General features: G+C 39.2%; 1 pseudogene; it reads right to left on the bottom strand.

Moving 5' to 3' along the window:
• Window positions 1-17,746, bottom strand: LOC120043964 (annotated as a pseudogene).
• Between the last annotated feature and the right edge of the window lie 5,488 nt (window positions 17,747-23,234).

Consider the following 23,234-nt stretch of genomic DNA (forward strand, 5'->3'; position numbering starts at 1 on the left):
ATTGCATTACAATACACTATCAATATTAAACTGTCAAATTATTCAGATCAGTAATGTGGTGCTAACCGTTGCCTGGCTTGGAGCAGAAAAATAGGCCCAGAGAACACAATTTCAACAAGAAAAAGAACAATGTATTCACAGAGGCCCAATTCTCAAGGGATGACGACAGCAGTGTATTGAGGAGGCAGGTGGTTCTGTTGAAACCCTGTACCCATATCGCCTCCCTCAGGACCCTTTGGGTAGTTCCCAGTCTGTAGAAACAACACAGTACATATATGACCTTAACTACTGTATAGTTATGTTCCAAATGGCACCCTATTCCCAATATATAGTGCTCTACTTATGACCAAAGCCTGCACCATATACCCTGTATAGTATACTGGGCCAAAGTAGTGCACTATATAGGGATTAGGAAGCCGTTTGGGTTGCATGCCGATAGAAATTCTACAATAAAGAGATGTTAACAAAAAAGCAACAGTGCACATGCTCAGTATCTTTTAATTAAACTGATTACTTACTGGGTTGAGCCTGTAGAGTGCCAATAATGAATGATCATCACATCCTTGCAAGGTTATTATATAGTTTTTACGTTTTAAAGTACATGTATTCGTTTTCAATGTTTATTTTGAATTTAGTGTCAGTTAGGTTTTCAGAACAATATTGTTCGTTTTAATTTAGTTTACGTTGAATTAACATTTATATTTCGTTATATTATTCATTTTGTATTTTTAGTGTTAGAGACAGAATCAAAGCTAATTTGATTTGATACATGCTTCGTAAACAACAGGTGTAGACTAACAGTGAAATGCTTATTTACGGGTCCTTCCCAGCAATGCAGAGAGAAAAATAGAAAAGGTTTTGAAAAATAATAAAACAAGGAATAAATACACAATGAGTAATGCTAACATGGCTATATACACGGGGTACCCGTAACCCTGCACAGAGTCGATGTTCAGGGGTACGAGGTAATTGAGGTAGATATGTGCATATAGGTAGGGGTAAAGTGGACCAGGCAACACAATAGATAATAAGCAGTAGCAGCAGCGTAGGTGATTAGTCAAAAGAGTTTGTGAAAAAGGGGGTCAATGCAGATAGTTTGGGTAGCTATTTGGTTAACTATTTAGCAGTCTTATAGCTTGGGGGTTGAAGCCGTTCAGGGTCCTGTTGGTTCCAGACATAATGCATCCGTACCGCTTGCCATGTGGTAACAGAAAGAACAGTTTATGACCTGGGTGGCTGCAGTCTGAATATGTTTAAGGCCTTCTTCTACCACCGCCTGGTATAGAGGTCCAGCCAGGTCACTGCTATTCTCCTTATAGGCTGTTTCATCGTTGTCAGTGATCAGGCCTACCACCGTTGTGTCGTCAGCAAACGTGATGATGGTATTGGAGTTGTGCGTGGCCACACAGTTGTGGGTGAACAGGGAGCACAGGAGGGGACTAAGTACACACCCCTGAGGGGCCCCCGTGTTGAGAGTGAGCATGGCGGATGTGTTGTTCCCTACCCTCACCACCTGGGGCGGCCCGTCTGGAAGTCCAGGATCTAGTTGCAGAGGGAGGTGTTCAGTCCCAGGGACCTGAGATTGTAGTGCACTATGGTGTTGAATAGAGATTGCGGGATCTGTGGATCTGTTGGGACGGTATGCAAATTGGAGTGGGTCCAGGGTGTCTGGGATGATGGTGTTGATTTGAGACATGGCTCGCTTTTCAAAGCATTTCATGGCTACAGATATGAGTGCTAAGGGGCAATAGTCATTTAGACAGGTTAGCTTGGGTTTCGGCGGCTGGGTGTCCCTTTGTAGTCCATGATAGTTTGCAAGCCCTGCAGAGCGTAGTAAGATTCAATCAGTCCTGTATTGATGGTTTGCCTGTTTGATGACTTGAGGAGGTGGTAGCGGGATTTCTTAAAAGCGTTCGGGTTAGTGTCCCGCTCCTTGAAAGTGGTAGCTCTAGCCTTTAGCTCAGTATGGATGTTGCCTGTAATCCATGGCTTCTGGTTGGTATATGTACGTACAGTCACTGTGGGGACAACATTGTCAATGCACTTATTAATGAAGCCGGTAACTGATGTGATTAACATTGAGAAGTTTGATGAATTCCGGAACATATTCCAGTCTGTGCTAGCAAAATCGTCTTGTAGCTTAGCATCCGCTTCATCGGACCACTTTCGTATTAAGCTCTTCACTGGTACCTCCTGTTTGAGTTTTTGCTTGTAAGCAGGAATCAGAAGGATAGAGTTATGGTCAGATATAGAACAGAGGTTAGGGGCGGTTTATTTGCTTGCCAACATAGTCTTGTCAGGATGCCGGCTCGTTTGGCTTCTCTTTTGCCGTCACTTCCTCTTGAGTCCCGGGGCCTGGTCTGGAGTAAGCAGAACGTCCAGAGCTGCCCACTTGTTGAAGTAGAAATTGCCATCCAATTCAAGGTTAGTGATCTATGATCTGATGTCCAGAAGCTGTTTTCAGTCATAGGAAATGACGGAGACATTATGTACAGCAAAAGTTACCATCAATGTAAAAAAATAAAACACAATAATAGTAGAATTGGTCAGTAGCCCGTAAAATGTTTGCTATCCACTGCAGTGCCATCTGGTACCCAGAAAGCATGGCGTGGGAGGATAGGAGCCATTTGGATTGTATAGTTTGAGTGCTTTTTGGGATATCACTTCTTGCAAACGGGGGGAAGTAACACATAATGTGATGGGTCAGGTCATAGGTTTGGTTATCCCTTTTGGGCTCCCGAGTGGCGCAGCGGTCTAAGGCACTGCATCTCAGTGTTAGACTACAGACACCCTGGTTCGAATCCAGCTGTATCACAACTGGCCGTGATTGGGAGTCCCATAGGGCGGCGCACAATCGGCCCAGCGTTGGCTGGTGTAGGCCGTCCATTGTAAATAAGAATTTGTTCTTAACTGACTTGCCTAGTTAAATAAAGGTTAAATAAATGTAAAAAAAACATTTCTGTACATTGGAGTCATTCCATGTCCCTTTTGAATAGCTGAGGTGATTTGGTCAAGTGTAAAATGCTCCATCTACAAACCATTGATTCTTGATTGCGATGTGGTTTTGGATACCATGAACACTCAGTTAAATTGTCATCCAAAAATAACCGTAGAAATACAAAAAGATACACTTTTTTTTGTGTAACACAAACTGTAAACCCCAATGTGCTGTCATTGCTATTTTATTTTAAGAAACCTGTTGCACTTAATATTCCAGAGTTACTTGGTGATTTTGTTGTCATTACTCAAATCTGGACCCTGTAGTGGGACCAGATTTGAGTTATGTCAACTTGAAAATTCTGAGTAACCCCCACCCCCACTAAGCCTTCCCAGTGTGCCTTTTCCAGTGAATTGTAGAGTTACCACCCATAACTATATTTGTTAGTGACAGAGATGTGGTTGTTACATTTTTCACTCTCACTCTGTGGCCTTCACCTGTGAGTTGCAAGGCAAATGTTATCATTATATTTAAACTTCATGAAAACACACGAGGCCTTGTTTTGAGGCCTATCTTTACCCTATTTCAGTGGCCTGAAATGCATGGTTTACAGACCACATGAGGCCTGCAAGTAAGGTTGCAAATTTCCAGTAACATTCCCAAATTCCAACTGAGATTTCTGGAAAACCTGGGAAATTTACCAGAAATTTGCCACCCTACCTGCTAATCAGATTATGCTGGCTTGCAATGTGATGTTACAGAGTTACAATATCCAACAGTTTAACATTTGAATCGCCTGCAACCTGAATGAATAACTACTGCCAGGGTTAGGAGACAACCTAAGCCATTTAATAAACCGGAACAACCATTTCAGTAATGGAAGCAAAAAATCAAACTAAATGATTGGATTGGTTTAGAAAATGTGTTATGTTATTTATCTTTGTGTAGCACAAGATGAATCAATCATTCAGTGAAGGTACATGCATTTTTTATTTTTTATTCCTCCCCCAAAAACCTACATGCAGTAGAGCATGCTGGGGGATAAAATCACAACTTAAAAAAGTAGAGTTGTGTGACTTCTCATTTAGTTGAGTCAGTACCACATTAATATTTTAATAATAATTTAAGGACCAACGCTGGAGTCGAGAAGCAGGTACGGGGTGTCAAACATTTAATGAGGAACAGACAAGGAACAAGACAGGAACAGCGTCAGCACACAGTTAACAAAACGACATACAAACATTAATGTGAAAACGGGAAACAGAGCTGGGGGACAGACAGATATAGGGAAGGAAATAACAAAGGTGAAAGGTTTCTTTCTTTCCTTCCGAGTTTCCATTAGCTCAGGAAGTGCACTGCAAAACACCTCCGTGGGAATCTGTGTTAAAACAGCGCAGAGTAAGTGTGTCTTTTTTATTTGTAAAATCATTTTGGGGTGATATGAAAGTAGAATTTTCCAAAACCGTATTGCACGCAGTGATTATTAACGTTTATACAGAGCATCGGGAAAGTTTAACATGTTGGCCCTGCTGTGGTTAACTGTTCAAATTAGAACCCTATGGCTGTATCGGCTTGGGTTCTCAAGAGCTATGGTTAGGTTCAAATTATAAAGTCACAAATGGCAAAAATCACCAGGGACTAATCATTTAGTTGAAAATTGTTGTGTTTTAGTAACTTTGATTAGCAGATGGTTCTGTTTGACTGTTTTTAAGGTGATGGAAAAGTGTTCTAATGATGTATATAAACCCTGGATTGTATTAGCCATTGAGAGCTTTGAAGTTTAGCTCACATAATATAATGTGAAAGTATGCATTAAGGTGTCTGTAATAGAATAAACATGTCAAAAACAAATGTAGACATTAATAAAAGCATTTCGATAGATTACATAATCTTATTTACATTGGAGGAGGAAAGCCAAGATGGCTGTGCGATGGCTTCAATACAGCAACCCCTGTCAGTCATACAGGGTTTATACACACTGGTTCTATCACGTGCAACGACGTCAACGATTTTAATTGGACGATGCTTAAACTTCAACTCAAACGTTTTCTAATGTTCGCAAGTACGGACCCACAGAATTTCATACAGTGACCAATGTTTTGGTGATTACACAATTTGAAATGAAAGTTTTCGCAGTGGAAATGTAATTACCCCAGAAACTCAGTAACTACGACTCTGGGGAGATCTTTTTAATTAAAATTTTAGATAACAAGCAGCCTATTTGATATGGCGACCCTGCAGTTCAACCTCCAAAAGATATCATACCTCATAGTTGTTCTGAGGAGGGTAAGGTGCGTTGCTTGGAGTCATGCTGCCATGAGGTACCGGTATTTGATTCCCAATGATGAACACTTGCTAAAAGACAGACATGTCAATTTTAAGTCCATTTCTAGTAATTCATTATCGAATATACAGGTGTCATGACTGCTCAGTGCTCTTACAGTTGCCAGAACATACACTATATATACACAAAAGTATGTGGACACCCCTTCAAATTAGTGGATTCGGCTATTTCAGCCATACCCGTTGCTGTCAGGTGTATAAAATCGAGCACACAGCCATGCAATCTCCATAGACAAACATTGGCAGTAAAATGGCCTTACTGAAGAGCTCAGTGACTTTCAACGTGGCACCGTCATAGGATGCCATCTTTTCAACAAGTCTGTTCATCAAATTTCTGATTTGATTTCGGTAGAAACTGTAAGCTCTCTCACCATCCACACACACCATACGTTCAAACACCTGTGTCTTTATAGATCACCTGATGTGTGTTTACCACCATTTGTCTTCCCCTAGTGGTCGGGAGTGTAATTGCCTAAAAAATACCATAATATAAGATACACCCAAATTGGCTCTTACACTGGGTAAAGTTCATGATGCACTTGACCTTAACAAGGGGCCCAGGACCAGTGGAAGAAAATTAGCCAAATAACATCAAAGATCCACCACCATATTTTACAGTAGGTATGGTGATATTTTCTGCTCTTGCGTTCCCATTTCGATGCCAAACTCACCACTGGTGTGTGTGGTCAATGAGCTATTTTCATGTCATCCAACAAATGTAAACGCCTGGAGTTTGCTAAACGGCATTGGCACTTGGATTGAACCCTGTGATTGGAGAAAACAGCCAAAACACCTGATATTCCCTGGGACCTGACCTATAGACAGATAAGAACAGGAAACAGCTTTTAACTAGACTACACCTCCATTTTGGAGCAATTATGTACAATTAAACTTTGACTCCTGTTTCACTGTGGGCTAACAAGAAGTAAAATTGATAGCATCTATATAGCATAGCATCTATATAGCAACTCAATAGCATCTAATTCACTATTGCTTGCATGTTCGAGATATCACATATCTGCTCCAAATGGAGTATAATTTAAACGAATAAAAAACATTAAACAGTACGTACATTAGTCTAGTAATACGATTATAGATGATAAATACCCCTTTACCGATTTACAAATATCTCCTGACCAAAGGAATAAGCATTTGGTATATACCCGATACTGTTGACAGACAGAGGACGTAGGGTAGTAGACATAGGATGGAGGGTCGTATGAAGGATTGCCTGGATAGTCACAGTAGTAGTAGTAGTACAAGAGGATCACAGCACTGTCTAAAGAATGCAGAATGGTGCCAGTAAGAGCAGTAACTGTGGCGACAACATTCATTCCAAGGGAGCCTTTTACCTAAGGGACAGAGAGCAGAAAGAGAACATGGGAATGAATGATTGGTTGTGAAGAATGAAATGCAATATAAAATACAGTGTGTTGACAATCATTATTGCAAGTCTTTATTAAAGGGGCAATTCGCAGTTGCTGAATCGTCAGTGCCCACCCCACTGCTTGTGTTGTGGGAGGAAAACAAACAGATTGAATGAAAACATGAGTGCCTATATGTGAAGTAGATTCTATGTTTTTAAATAGAGTGGAACTATATAAATCAAAAGCCTAAACTTTATTGAGGCAAAAATAGTTGATACTGACCAGACATTTGTTCAGTTTGTTGTCAGCAGCAACAGTTAGAGAGCCTGCAACTACATACTGAGAAGGAACAGGGAAGAGATTATACAAGCCTACATACCAAATGGCACCCTATTCTCTACATAGTACACTACAAAAGTAGTGCACTATATAGGGAGTAGGGTACCATGTGGGACAAAAATATTTCTACAGTATGACCAAAATTCAAATTCAAGTTGAATTCCTCCCACATAGAAGTCAACAGAAACTGAAATGCATGAGTGTATGAATGGCACAGGCCTAGCCAAATACATATACATTGATAAAAGTCATTTTTTAAGTCATTCATTATACATTAAAGATTTTATATGTATTTTTAAAATTGCACATACTGTATTGTTTTTAATGCATTTCTTTTCAAAATATGACGATTCAATTATTAGGATGTTTTGTTTGCATCACGACAGACAGGAAATGTAAGAAATTAGTATTCGACAGAGCAGCTCACTCACAAGGTGTTAGTGGAATTAAATAATTCCTACAATATACTCATTAATTAAATTCAATCTGTCTATTTATAAGAATTTGTAAGATACTTATTAACATAAAATAGACAGGATACAGTCATATTAAAATTAGATAATAGTGTTTATTCTCGGAGCAAGCTCCCATTTTATCATAAACACAGGTTTATATACAATATATGACGTCATAGATTACAAAATGATTCTCATTGTCCTGACAAATAGAAAACAGGTTCAAAAGTTCATTCTAACCTCACAGGGCACTCACATGAAACACCATATAATCATTTATCCTGAAGGCTCACTATAATTGATTACCACTTTAGCAGACAACTCAAGATAATGGAAGACCTAAAAAGTTACCCACAGCCTTATCTAAACATCTCAGGGCTAAGTTGGGTCGGTTCAACCATAGTTTAATGACCCTTTCTGCTTACTTTATAACCCACAACACAAATCTCTTTTCACCAGGCATGCAGAGTTCAATTTGTTATATTTTTATCTAAAGCTAGAATTTGTTTTAACTATTTATTAACAAAATTCCTAACAATCCACCGTAAATAACAAAACAATTCATAGCTACATATCAAAAGATCATATATAAACTTAAATGTTTATACAAGAATAAAACCAAATCAATATATGTATTTACACTCCATCAACATCAATGACTGTTCTAACTTATATCAGAATTATAACACTTCTATTAGGATTTTCGTTACAATCTTCATTAAAGAAACAGTCTATACATTGAAACATGTAACCGTCTAAATTCTCTAAACATCAAATACAGTCTTGTCCAATCTCGGTTCCTCATAATTAAAAGATCCGGAGTCATTTTCCACTAGATCCGGGCCCATACATTCATCCTTCCACTGGTCAGAGCTTAGAATTGGTCCGCACTTCATCTGTTGTGTCATCGATTTCTCCAGAATCCTGGAAATGAGAACTTTCACACACGGAATCAAACCACATCCACACAAAACTAATACAGTCACACAGGTGAAGGTAGCCCATAACACAGTAATCATGACATTTTTCCATTTCCCAAACATACTGTCAAACCAATTAGTCAGAGAAGTATCCACCCCTGAGTTCACTGCCAACTCGTGAGCTAGGGTGGTTAAACCTACCAAGGCCTTTAGTCACAGATCCATCCAGAGCTGTGTTACTTGGGATAAACGTACAGCACATCGACCCGAATAACACACAAACCCCACCCTTTTCTGCCAATAACATATCTATCTCGATTCTATTCTATTCTGCCAAGCCATTCATTACATCTCTGGTATAATTGATCTAGTCCACATTCTTATTGAGAGTGGACCACTAGAAAATACTTGACTTTAATCCTGCTAAGATCTAATTCCTCGATTTGAATTGGATCTGAGTAAGGGTAAAGAGCATGCCTAACTGCACTAGTGCATAACTACCGTTCCAATTGGTAGGCAGGTTAGGTCACAGCTTCATACCTCCACACTCTAAACCTTTTCATCTGCCAGTCAGGTCTCTCATTGTCTTCTCAGTTGTAACATTCTCAGTCCTATTGCATGTACTGACTCCCCCTACTTCCCATCCGTGTGTTATGTAGCGATCCATAAAATCCTGTCACTGTGAAAGAGAAAATCTGGATGTAATCGGCACCTGGGGACACATATCACAGATCAATGCAACTGTCATAGTTCAGCTTCCTGCCCTCTTGAACCGCTTTATCATACAGGCCATTTCATGGGTGTAGCAATTCCATCAAATGGAAAGGAAATGGTTATGAACTGAGGTTTTGCTGAGGCATGCCTAACCATAGGTTAGAATCCCATAACAGTTTCCACCTCAATCACTTCCTTAAAATCTTTCATCTGAACCATCCACATCGGCCTTGGCTCTGGACAACTCTACGGTCAGTATCTGCTTTGTCTGGGGCTCTGCTTGTATTCTGGCTGACTATCATCTGCTCTAACTTCTCGTACTTGGAATGGCACTAGGTTGTCAACTGAAACCCTTACTTTCACTACTCTCCATCTTCCATACTGGGTATGTAGATTTATGTAGCCCTCATGATGTGAGCTATAACCTGTTTCCATGAGCTACACAGGGACTTGCATAAATGTCTTCCACAATGGCTGCTCTTAGTCCTAAACTACCAAGGAGTCAGAGGCCCAATTTGGTCTACATAGAACTCCACTGAGACTTCCTTCCCAATCCCACTCTCACTTCCTGTTTATCCAGATCAAGTGATCTCTTATGCTTGGTTAATACAAAATCCTCATTGTCTAACTATGTGTCAATATTACCCTCTGGCCTTCTTGGGGTTCATGGTGTATCAGGAATATGGCTCCCACAACCAGACAGCTCAGGATGGACCGCCCACCTATAAAGCCCCACCCTCTCCCAGAGAAAACATCATCAGCAAGAAGCCAGACACACCTTCACTTCTATGAACAAACACAGGGATGAAATGACGAGGAAAAGGAAATCTTCATCCGAGAGATGGCCCCCAGAATTCTGTTAATTCCAGTTCTCCTCTCGGACACTGTGCTTGTTCGACAGTGTCAATGTGTCTTACCCTCCCTCAGTGTGATATGAATCCGGGTAGCTCTTTCAGCTAGCTGTTACCAGAAGTCCATGGTATGGTCCCCCCAACAGGCCTCAGGGACTGGATTGAGTGACTTCACCTGTAATTCACCTGTAGTGCATAAAATCTTGGACATACAGGTTTGGTTAAACAAACAACCTTTTCATGTAATCAACAATACTTCTTTCTATTTCTATATCTGTTTGTTTAACTAGATATTTTTTTTATTTTGGCAGAGCCAGGTAACAAGGGGGGATGGGTAAGTTGTGGTCTAGGATAGGATGTGGCCTATTGGATGATAAACTAATAAAATTAGTGTAAATTATCCTTATGTCTGACATTATCATGTAGGAACGCCCCTTTCATTCGCCTCATGTCCAATTCTCCCTTGGGCGTCCATTCATATCTATCCTTTTCCAATTCTCTGTCAAGTGACTTATCTACTTTAAAAGGTATCTGTGCTGCTTATATATGTTCTTAAATATATATATTTATTGATTTAAACCGTATCCTTTTTCTTACCTATCTTATTTCACAGCCTACCTTGCTCATGTCCTGGTCCCCTCTCCACTCTGCTCTCAAACCTTCAAGATCTCAACAGTGCGTGGCAGACCCCTCTGTATGCCTTTTTCTCATAATAGTCAATAACAACTATGTGTTCCATCCAAATATTAACTAAGTGTCTCACTGTTTTGGCTTTATCTAAAATCATGGACTTAAAAAAAAAAACATGTCTTATAGTGTCAATCTCTAAAGCCCTTACATAACCTTAATCAAAACTAAAATCAATCTCCATCCAAATATTAATCCCAAATCATCACACATGTCATATGCCCCTGTCAATTTTAATACTATTTAAATAAAAATCTTCTAATGGCCAAAACAAATGGTAACCATATCAAATCCTTTCTTTATTAATAAGCTCTCTCCCCCAGGAGTCCACTGTTTTTTTTATTAAATAATAACATTTGGTTAACCTTAAACTCAGTCTCATAAATAATTAATATATGTTTTACAGTGTGGAAACCTTATCCACAGTAAATTACCACTCCTAAGAACTAAAACTTATTTCTTCTCATAAATAATTTTAATGCTTATGTATTTTCCTGCCATATTAGCTTAAAATATCTCCTGCCCAAACCTAAATGTATCATATATTCCCTCATTTATTATTGACGACAATACCAAATCAATAATAGCCAATTAATGTACCTCAAAACTAGTATCCCAAATGACCACAAATGCATTATCTTCATGGCCCTCCCCTGAAGCTGATCAGACCTCAAGAGACAGCCATGATAAAGGTCAAAGGTTACACCACCCCTGTATACCATGTTCCTAGACATTTTAAAGAACCCTTTATCCTTTAAATCAAAAAAATTCACTTGTGTAATTAAAACTCAGAAAATAAAAACTCAGAAAACTCCATATATGAGCATGCCCCTTTAAAATTCCTTTGCACTAAAACAAATAGTCCTAACAAATGTTTTATGTGTGTATATTTGCAAACCTTAATGAAAAAAACAAAAACCTTTCAGGCCCTTTCCAATTTGGTCGTTTATGGCCTCAATCTCACTCCTCAATCTCTCCCCAAGATAATAGTCCCTTTAAACATTCAAGAAGACAATAAAACTCGCACTCTCCCAGGAAAAACACAAAGCGCCTAACTAGCATTCACTGTGCTACATCGATTCAGAAACTCAAAAGTGAACTATTAACCAAACCTAATGATAATTTCCAATTTACCTCAAATCATTAATCATAAGTTTTAAACAACGTCCATGTATATGCCTACTTAAGTGAACATGCTAGCCTTCGATGCAATTAACCTGATATTTATTATCTAACCGTATTACTTTTTTCCTCTGTCGCAAATGTCGTACATTTCTCAGTGTAAGAAATCAGTAATTTAATCCCAGGTATTTAATAAAAATGTAAACGTATTTTCCCATGGCTCCTTCAACTTACATATTTTAGATAACTTCCATCCGTCCCGGAAGAAGGAATCCTACTTAAACACACCAGAATACAATGTTTATAATCAATAACCATCAGAATCCATTATTACTATGTTTTGCGATTCAGACATTCAGATCTCCCTTCACACAGGTGAATATAGTCCAATAAACACCATAAATCAATGATGCCCACCTAGCGAATCTGTTGCTAGTTTTTAGCATCTTTCCTAACTACCCTGACGATTTACAGCTACTTTTAAAAATGTATCTGGAAATGTTTATCAACTTCTGAAAAGTGACTCAAAAACATAATGGACGTATTTCCCTTCTAAATGTCACAAACACTTTTCTCTGCCACCCCCCAGTCACAACATCATTGCCGTGGCGACAAAAGTGCCTTGTGAGCGATGTCATCAACAGGCGCTCATCCTGTCTCCATGCCACAGCGACTTTCAACGAATTGCACAATCATAGTTGACTGATTGTAGCAGCAGTTTTACGGGTTCGATAAACCAAACCCAATTTATCACAAATGTTGGAACTTGTATAGAACTTACAACATCAATCAACATCTCCCAATCCAAATTGTACTTCCAGAAGTACAGAAACGAGTGGGAGTTCGTCCCTAAACTACTTTCAAATTAATTTGAGTAACGTAAATGTTTATTCAACGTAATGACGCAGTTTTGCGTTATCACCATACAATTAATTCTCTCTCCATTATTATTTTAGAATTCATTAGAATTTAGTAACTATCTCTTCCTTGATTCAGCATTTTAATTACGACTATATTCCCAATACATTATTCAAACATATAATTTAGGCAACAGACATCGTCTTGCATCGAAATTCTCTACGTTATTATTTTAAGTGGAACGAATTAGTCTATTAATTTAACCTATACAATCTATTAAAACGTTCAGTTTATATCTTATACAAACACTAACAACTATAACTTTCTAGGCAACCCATATAATTAGTTTAATTACAATCAAAAAACTCTGAATTTAGCCAAAGCATTTACCGGTAACCGAACCCGAGACTCTCGCGTTTCAGGCGAGAATTCTACCACTGATCCACCAAATCCATGTAAATAACAAAAACTTATTCGCATTTAAACCCACTTTACATGTATCTGTATTCGTAATTCCAATCCCGAGTCAACAAAATATCCCTAATTTAAAAGCTCAAGCCTTTCCTCAGTGAGAATTCCCATTTTTCTCGCTTTCGTTGTTTCTCGACTCTCTCTTATTCTCCCGATAGTCGCGCCTTACCTTTCCCTTAGTTAAATTACAATCTCGGTGATTGTGTCCAACCCTGTCACAATGTTTGCAGGGAGTGTTACACTCCTGGGCGAAATGTCCAGTTTCATTACAATTAAAACATTTTCTATTTTTCTTTTGACTCACATTTCCCACTTTTCTCGACTTATTTTCTTTCTCTACACCGACTGTTCCTCCTTCGGCTTCAGCAGACTCCACAATTTTGGGTGGTAGTTGTACCGTTATCTCCTGAAGCTGTATTCTCACCACTACTATCTCATCAACAATTTTACCTCTGTATGTTTGCTCTGCTTGAGAAGGATATATTTTTTTTACTACCACCCCCGCCCATTTGGCCAACTTTTTCATCTATGGGAGCGGAGGGGAACGTATTCTGGCTCTCTATGTGTTTCCTCCTGTTGTCACCCTCTACTCTTTTCCTAGCCTCCGAAAGCCAGACTCTAGCTGTGTACAACCCCTGTTTATTCTGTTTCTTCTCATCCTCACCACACTCCTCATGTATCTGTTTGATAAGCAATTCTAGTTTCTCAACATTTAGCCTTCCATCAAATTCATAACGCTTACCCCATTTTGGACAAAATTCTAAATTTCTCTTATCTTTCAGTTCCATAAAACGCTGGTCTCCGGTTAATACCGGGACCTCCTTAGAGGATTTACTACCCATGTTTGATAAATCCTTACCGTTACTAGTAGTTATGGTATTTATCACCTATCTATGTCTTTCTATTTATTTATTTATTTCTCTATGTGTGTGTTACTACTTTTACCCAAGTTATAATCTATGTGTATGAATTTATATGATTCTCTTCCTTGGAAACTTTATCTATAGCGTTGTTATCGATCGGACATTAGATCTCACTTTAAACTATCAGTTATTACCCAGGGGACACACTTCCCTGGTCAAACTCTGTTTGTATTTATCCAATCTCACTTCGCTATATTAAGTTTCCCTCCCACTCTTTTGGATATTAATATCTTTCAGTATTAATAAGTTCAGTTATTCCGTTCGCCTAGGATTACCCTGCCTTCTCACCAAACCGAATTTATCCTCACCTGTTTTAGGTTAAAACTTCATTTAGGTATGTCTTTTGAATTAATGGCTGTCCTATTTGTACAAAACGACCGTCCTAACAACACTTACTATATCCCACCCTTAATAACCCTCACAGCTAGCAAGGCCCGGATTATTCAAGTTCATTATTTTTAGTTATGGTAATGCACCTACCAAGGTCTTTTCGGACCTTTTCATCCATCCATCTTGTATTTCGGTCATACAAGTAACCCACAATCTGTTTGGAATATCCGAAGCTACTATTATTGATAAATGCTAAACACGTTTAGAATTTAAAATCAAAGATAACTTACATCATACCCCCCACATTCGAGAATAAAGACTATTTACCTTCGTCTTGCAGACTGGAAAAAGCAATGCCGGTTTGATTCCGTTACCGTCTCTGTATACCTCAGATATATAAATACCGGCCTGTTGTTTAACCTCAATTCAGAGGCCAGGACTTTAACTAACGGGTCTTGACCCGCCCGTGCACGGTTTTCGGCTAATATCTTCGGATGACAGAGGCAAAGTTTGGAAATCCGGCTCGAAGGACCAATTGTTAGTGGAATTAAATAATTCCTACAATATACTCATTAATTAAATTCAATCTGTCTATTTATAAGAATTTGTAAGATACTTATTAACATAAAATAGACAGGATACAGTCATATTAAAATTAGATAATAGTGTTTATTCTCGGAGCAAGCTCCCATTTTATCATAAACACAGGTTTATATACAATATATGACGTCATAGATTACAAAATGATTCTCATTGTCCTGACAAATAGAAAACAGGTTCAAAAGTTCATTCTAACCTCACAGGGCACTCACATGAAACACCATATAATCATTTATCCTGAAGGCTCACTATAATTGATTACCACTTTAGCAGACAACTCAAGATAATGGAATACCTAAAAAGTTACCCACAGCCTTATCTAAACATCTCAGGGCTAAGTTGGGTCGGTTCAACCATAGTTTAATGACCCTTTCTGCTTACTTTATAACCCACAACACAAATCTCTTTTCACCAGGCATGCAGAGTTCAATTTGTTATATTTTTATCTAAAGCTAGAATTTGTTTTAACTATTTATTAACAAAATTCCTAACACAATGATAGATCCCCAGACAAATATTCCACTAAATACTCCAATATTGTCTACTTGTGGTCCGGCAGTCATCACGATTCCTGTCAACAGCATCATCAAACCAAACATGATCTGTATGGTCTGTGAGAGAAAAACAAAGCAGAAAATTCATTTTTCTCTTCGTTCAACCAAAATGAAAAATCATTTTCAAATGATGTAAAACATAAATTCTTACTCCCAGCGCTTTTGGATGCCCTGCCCAGAAACTTCCCAGCACTGAAGAGACCGTCTGTCCCAGACAGTGAGGAGCAGAAGCGACCCCTGCGACCTCCATCCCGTTCCCATAGGGGTAGACATGGGTGAATACCACCGCCCCGTTAGTGGTGGTTGTTTGAGAGCTGGACATCTTCAGAGGACAGAAGGATGTTTGTAGTACAGTAAGAGGTGATATGGCTGGTCAGCGGTGTTTTGTTGAGCCTCCTGCAAAGTTTGTACTCTCCCTGGGACTTACAGATAATAATTTACTAGGAAATGTAATGCACAATAGGTGTATGCGTCAGCCACTAATCCGACTTAGAAACTCTCCATTTAAATATGGGTGGGTGGTAGGCTGTGTGTGTCTGTGGTTACTGTATCATCTGTTTAGTGTACTAACTTCCTCATGGCTGAGCGACCTTTAGTTCCTTCTTTATTGTCATAACATCCTATCTTGGGCTTGAAGTTCCTTACCTATAGAACACAGTTTATAAAAGAAACTCATACACTTCCATGAAAGTTGCATACGTTTCTTTTTCATGCTACATAGCATGGAAGTGTACACATTTATTTTGTTCTGTGCTGTATAAGTAACCATCTTCAAGGTGTAGTATAATAAAGTAATTTAACCAAATACTTTGCCCCTCTGTGGGGAGACATCCTGAATTAAAGAAGTAGGTGAAAGCACCGGAACTGTTTATTAGTGATTGTTGGTGAATGGACATTAGATAATCATGACAAACAAAAAAGAGCTTAGTAAAGTGGAGTGTATATAAATCCTGAGATATCATGTAAACATAAGCTCATGTCTATTCCTGCACCCCTCTCTTCCTCTTCTCCCCCCTCTCTCCCTCATCTTCCTCTCTTCCTATTCTTCCCTCTCATCCTCTCCTCCCCTCCTGTCTCTTCCTCTCCTCTTTCTTCCAAGGTTTTTATAGTTTTGTGTTTTAAAAGTTGTAGAAACATCTCAAGGATGATCAATGGAAACAGGATGCACCTGAGCTCAATTTCGAGTCTCATTGAAAAGGGTCTGAGTACTTAAGTAAATAAGGTATATCTGTTTTATATTTGTAATAAATTAGCAAAAATGTCTAAAAAACTGTTTTCAATTTGTCATTATGGGGTATTGTTTGTAGATTGATGAGGAAAAAAATATTTTATCAATTTTAGAATAAGGATGTAACAAAATGTGTAAAAAGTGAAGGAGTCTGAATACTTTCCAAATGCACTGTATCTGGTCTAAAAAGGAAGGAAAATACAATCACGAGTATCAACTTTTCTAGACAATATACTGACGCACAAACAGTGCATTGCGCAAACAAAACAACCCTCACAATTTCAACTGGAATTACTTTTTTTACTTTTTGTTGAAAACAAATATTTGATTGCGAAGAGACTGTCACTGGCAAACATGGTTACAGACCCAACAACATTATATAGTATCTCCTCCTCATCAAGAAAAGCACATCAGCTAATTATAATACACAAAGTAAGCAAAACAATGAAATCATTCCAACATTGCCTAAAATGATGAATAAGATATTAATGACATAGACCTATATAAGCTATATAACAATTGAGATGTACAAACTATTGCATAAGGGAACGATGAGCGGATAACAGGCAAGCCGTCATTTTGTTTAAGACGTTAATGAGTGAGTTGTCGATATACTGTAACTATTTGTTCAACACTTTTTAAATGTACAACGACAGATTTCAGAACATGGGTCGTTCTTACATTATTCTCCCTGTATACCAAGTCAGAACTGTAGGACAAATAACGGGGGCATATAAGCAGACAATGAAAGCTCTTACAATATTCAATAGATGACATTTCTCGAAAACAGGCTACAGGTTACATGTGCACCACCTAGTCAGAACAGTAGGCTAAGTCCTGAGGGGGAGAGGGACCAAATTCTAAGGGTGAGACACATGGGTTACTAACAGCTTACTACACAACATACACTTACTATTACTTTCTTGGCTACAGTATACATATCTTCCCTGCATATTACAATACATTTTTGGACTCATCTTGTTGTGCTGTGCTCACTTGAAAAGGAAGATGACACGGAGGTCCTTCTTGTGGACAAATGTTGTCATCAAAGTCTGTCATTCTCTGGATTTATGGTGCTTTCAAGACAACTGGGAACTCTGAAAAAAACAAGGTCGAATCATGATGACGTCAGTGATCTTCAGCTCATAGCTCTAGAAAAGGGCCCGAGTTCCGGATTTACAATTCAAATCAAAAATCAAATCAAATGTATTGGTCACATACACATGGTTAGCAGATGTTATTGTGAGTGTAGCGAAATGCTTGTGCTTCTAGTTCCGACCGTGCAGCAATATCTAACAAGTAATATCTAACAAGTAATATCTAACAATTCCACAACAAATACCTAAAACACAAATCTAAGAAAAGGAATGGACTAAGAATATATAAATATACAGTATGGATGAGCAATGTCAGAGTGCACAGGCTAAGATACAATAGACCGTATAGAATACAGTATATACATATTAGATGAGTAATGTAAGTGTACTATGGTGTTGAATGCTGAGCTATAGTCAATGAACAGCATTCTTACATAGGTATTCCTCTTGTCCAGATGGGATAGGCCAGTGTGCAGTGTGATGGCGATTACATCGTCTGTGGACCTATTGAGGCAGTAAGCAAATTGAAGTGGGTCTAGGGTGACAGGTAAGGTGGAGGTGAAATGATACTTGACTAGTCTCTCAAAGCAGTGAGTGCTACGGGGCGATAGTCATTTAGTTCAGTTACCATTGCATTCTTGGGTACAGGAACAATGGTGGCCATCTTGAAGCATGTGGGGACAGCAGACTGGGATAGGGAGAGATTGAATATGTCTGTGAACACACCAGTCAGCTGGTCTGCGAATGCTGAGGATGCAGCTAGGGATGCCACCTGGGCCGGCAGCCTTGAGAGGGTTAACAAGTTTAAATGTCTTACGTCAGCCATGGAGAAGGAGAGCCCACAGTCCTTGGTTGTGGCTGCGTCGGTGGCGCTGTGTTATCTTCAAAGCGGGCAAAGAACATGTTTAGCTTGTCTGGCAGCAAGACGTCGGTGGTTGGATTTCCTTTTATAGTCCGTGATTGACTCTAAATACTGCCACATACGTCTCATGTCTGAGCCGTTGAATTGTGACTCCATTTTGTCTCGATATTGACGTTTTACCTGTTTGGTTGCCTTGTGGAGGGAACGACTACTCTGTTTGTATTCTGCCATATTCCCAGTCACCTTGCCATGGTTAAATGTGGTGCTTGGTGCTTTCAGTTTTGCGTGAATGCTGCCATCTATCCATGTTTTCTGGTTAGGGTAGGTTTTAATAGTCATAGTGTGTACAACATCTCCTATACACTTCTTGATGAAATCAGTAACCATCTCAGTGTACACGTCCATATTATTCTAGGAAGCTATCCGGAACATATCCTAGTCCCCGTGATCGAAACAATCTTGAAGCGTTGATTCCGATTGGTCAGACCAGCATTGAATAGTCCTTAGCATGGGTGCTTCCTGTTTGAGTTCATGCCTATAGGAAGGGAGGAGCAAAATGGAGTTGTGGTCAGATTTGCCGAAAGGAGGGAGGGGGAGGTCCTTGTATGCATCCCGGAAGTTAGAGTAGCAGTGGTCCAGTGCGAGTGCTACAGTCAATATGCTGTTAGAATTTGCTTTGTGAAAATCCCTAGCTACAATAAACACACCCTCAGGATATATGGTTTCCAGTTTGCATAAAGTTCAGTGAAGTTCCTTGAGGGTCGTCGTGGTTTCGGCTTGAGGGGGGATATACACAGCTGTGACAATAACCAAAGAGAATTCTCTTGGGAGATTATACGGTCGGCATTTGATTGTGAGGAATTCTATTTCAGGTGAACAAAAGGACTTGAGTTCCTGTTTGTTGATACAATTACACCATGACTCGTTAATCATGAAACATACACCCCCGCCCTTCTTCTTCCCGGAGAGTTGTTTATTCCTGTCAGCGCGATACACTGAGAATCCAGTTGGCTGTACCGGTTCTGACAAGATATCCCGATAGAGCCACGTTTCCGTGAAACAGAGTATGTTACAATCCCTGATGTCTCTGTGGAAAGCAACTCTTACATTTACATTTACATTTAAGTCATTTAGCAGACGCTCTTATCCAGAGCGACTTACAAGTACATACATTCATATTTTTTTATTTTGGTCCCCCGTGGGAATCGAACCCACAACCCTGGCGTTGCAAGCGCCATGCTCTACCAACTGAGCCACACGGGACAACTCTTGCCCTGATCTCGTCAACTTTGTTATCTAGGGACTGGATATTAGCGAGTAATATATTCGGAAGTGGTGAATGAACCCTCGCACGCCTCCTAGGTCTGACTAGAAGACTGCTCCAGCTCCCTCTCCTCTGGTGGCGTTGTTTTAGGTCGGCCTCTGGAATCAGCTCAAATTCCGAAATGGATGACCGTTCAAAATGTATTTTTCCAGTTGGAGCCTGTTTTTTCCCCCGAGGTCCCAGTTGTCTTGATCTCACTGAAGTCAAGTTTTCGCAGTTCCGAGTTAACTGTTGTTTTGAGCGAGGCACAGATCATGCTTCATTGACAGCATGGCAAAGTTGAATGTTAATTATTTTAAACTTGGAAAAGAGACCCTTAATCCCAGATTTGGTTCCACACAGCCAGTCCACTGAATAGCAGGCTAGAGATTGCGCTGCAATGCTTGCAGTTAGCCACTGACTCCTTCCAAACTACTCATTGTTCAATTTGCGATTTCCAACTTGTTGTGAAATGTTTATATCCAATGGCCGTTGAGCACCGATATGTTTAAGCTATAATTTCTCTTCATATGGCAAGGATTAACAGTATTTGCCAGTAGATTGTCGACTTGATTCATGATGATGACTGCTAGCTAAGATTTTGAAAGTATGATTTTGACATGATCAGTCCAATCAATGCTGTAGATATAACGTAATTTGACATCCTTTTATCTGTGGCCAATGACCTTGAGACCTCCTTGGATGGGCACTTGTAGTGTAACTCTATGGCAGAACCCAAGGGGCTTGAATTTTCCAACTCTACCCTTAGACTTGGCAGTTACGTTGAGCTAATCACGGCGCAACTAAAGAACATTACCAACACCTGCGCTCCGTATATTCCCGCTGGCTGCCCCACCACCACAGAAAGCATTGAGCTTAGGTGGCTGGAGTCTAAATCTTTTCCAGTCCTTCCTGATTTGGGATGGGGTCGTCCGACATGATTGTGTTCAAGTGCTTTTGAAGTCTGAACAATTCTTCATTATAATGTCAGTTAGCTTGCTTAACATTGACAGTATGTCAAAAACGTATTTGTTGTAATCTTTTGGTTGAAAGTGGGTAAAAGGTCAGTGGAGAAACATCAACATTTCATCATTTTATCAGAGTTTGCCACTTGTAATTCCGACTTCAAGTGGAATTTCTAGGAGGTTCCGATAACTCTGACACAGCATAAGGCGAAAGGTCAGGCATTAGGTTAGGTTTAAACGTAGATTCAGCGAGATGACGTAGATGCACAAGTAAACAGTTATAGCACAGGAGGTTGGTGGCAATTTAATTGGTGAGGAAGGGTTCGTGGCAATGGCTGGAGCGGAATGGTCTCCATGTGTTTGATGCCATTCCATTTACTCCGTTCCGGGAAATTATTATGAGTCATCCTCCCCTCAGCAGCCTTCACTGAGTTGTATTAGGTACATTTCCGCAACAACCAGTAGCGTTGAAGGCGAGACTAAACTTCTCCACTCTTTTGATCCGGTAGCTACCACGTTGAAGCAGTGTGAAGCGCACCTGTGCACATGCTCGGATACTCTCTGTGAGAACAATGTCTTGCGTCTCATCTCAATCTGCGGTGCTGCAACATCACGCTTAGTCAACCTTTAAATTAGTGTGACCTGCCAGGTTCAGAAGCTTAAACTCCATTCGAAAAAAACTAGAAAACCCCATTTGATTTTTGCCCAAAATGTGGAGAAAAAAACCTAGAACTGAACATAAATCTGAACATATTTTAGTTCGTTTTGGAGTCAATGATAATTGTTCCAGTATAGTTTCAGTATTTTAAATGTGTTTGAATGATAGAGCAACATTTAGATTTCCGCCTAAATAGACATACCAAAACATTATTATTTTTTCATGAGATGACCATAAACAAACTGGTAATGCTGCATAATTTTATTAAGGTCTGGAACTCACCTTTCTGGTAATTTTTTAAAATAAATTGCTGAGGTGTATTCCCTTTTAAAGGTACAAGCTCAAGTACCCTACCCTTCAAAAGTTTACCTACAAAAGCATCCCGGAGTCACCTCGTCACTGTTGACATTGAGACTGGTGTTTTGCTGCAACTATTTAATGAAGCTGCCAGTTGAGGACTTGTGAGACGTCCGTTTCTCAAACTAGACACGCTAATGTACTTGTCCTCTTGCTTAGTTGTGCACCGAGGCCTCCCACTCCTCTTTCTGTTCTGGTTAGAGCCAGTTTGCACTGTTCTGTGAAGGGAGTGTTGTGTATATTTTGGTGTATATTTTTTTGTGTATATTTTTGGGGTAAACTCAGATTCTCTTTATCTAATAGTTGACTTTGGTTGAAGATCTGATAACATTCGATATAACAATATGCAAAAATAGTGAAAATCAGAAAGGGAGCAAATACTTTTTCACGGCACTGTAGAAGCAACAGTCATTTTTCATACTTTGGTCATCATACTTTGGTTTCTTAAAAGATCATAACATTTCATGAAACACATGGTGTCACGACTTCCGCCGAAGTCGGCCCTTCTCCTTGTTCGGGTGGTGTTCGGCGGTCGACGTCACCGGCTTTCTAGTCACCATCGATCCATTTTTCAGTTTCGTTTTGTTATGTCTGTATTACACACACCTGGTTTCAATTCCCCTATCATGTTCCCTATTTAACCCTCTGGCATTCATTTCTGTTTTGTCCGTGATTGTTTGTTGCGTTAGTGGTTGTTGTTATTACGTGTGTGTTTGTTATTATTCCTTTTGAGGAATTTTTGCTGAATATTTGAGTAAACGCTGTGGTTTCGCTCAACACCTGTGTCCTGCGCTTGACTCCGCTACTTCTCTGCACACAACCCTGACACATGGTTTTGACTGTTCATGAACTTTAATGTTGCACAAACTCAAGATAGAAAGGATATAGGCTAATGCCCAATGTAAACATCCACGCACCACTCCCTCCTTATAAGGATGTTTTCAGACCCTTCAACCACATGTATTTAGGTCTAGCATTAGTTTAAAGATCAATATTTACCCGAAATATGAATGTCATTAATTACATTGTATAGAAGATAAAAGTGACTTCAAACAAAAAACAAAATTCTGTCAGTTTTATTGTTTCAAGACATTAAGTTAAATATGCATTTGTGTGTTATTAAAAAGGATGCATCATATGTCATATAGCAGTGGTTGATTTTAGTTGATAAATCTATTATACTTTTATATCAGAAATGATGATGAAATTATATCAATTAAAGAAAGATAGAAATGACAAAAACATGAAGTTATAAAATCAACCATATAGTAACCTAAACATTATACTGAAAC

This window comes from Salvelinus namaycush, chromosome 3 (genome assembly GCF_016432855.1).
Source record: "Salvelinus namaycush isolate Seneca chromosome 3, SaNama_1.0, whole genome shotgun sequence".
NCBI classification, from domain to species: Eukaryota; Metazoa; Chordata; class Actinopteri; order Salmoniformes; family Salmonidae; genus Salvelinus; species Salvelinus namaycush.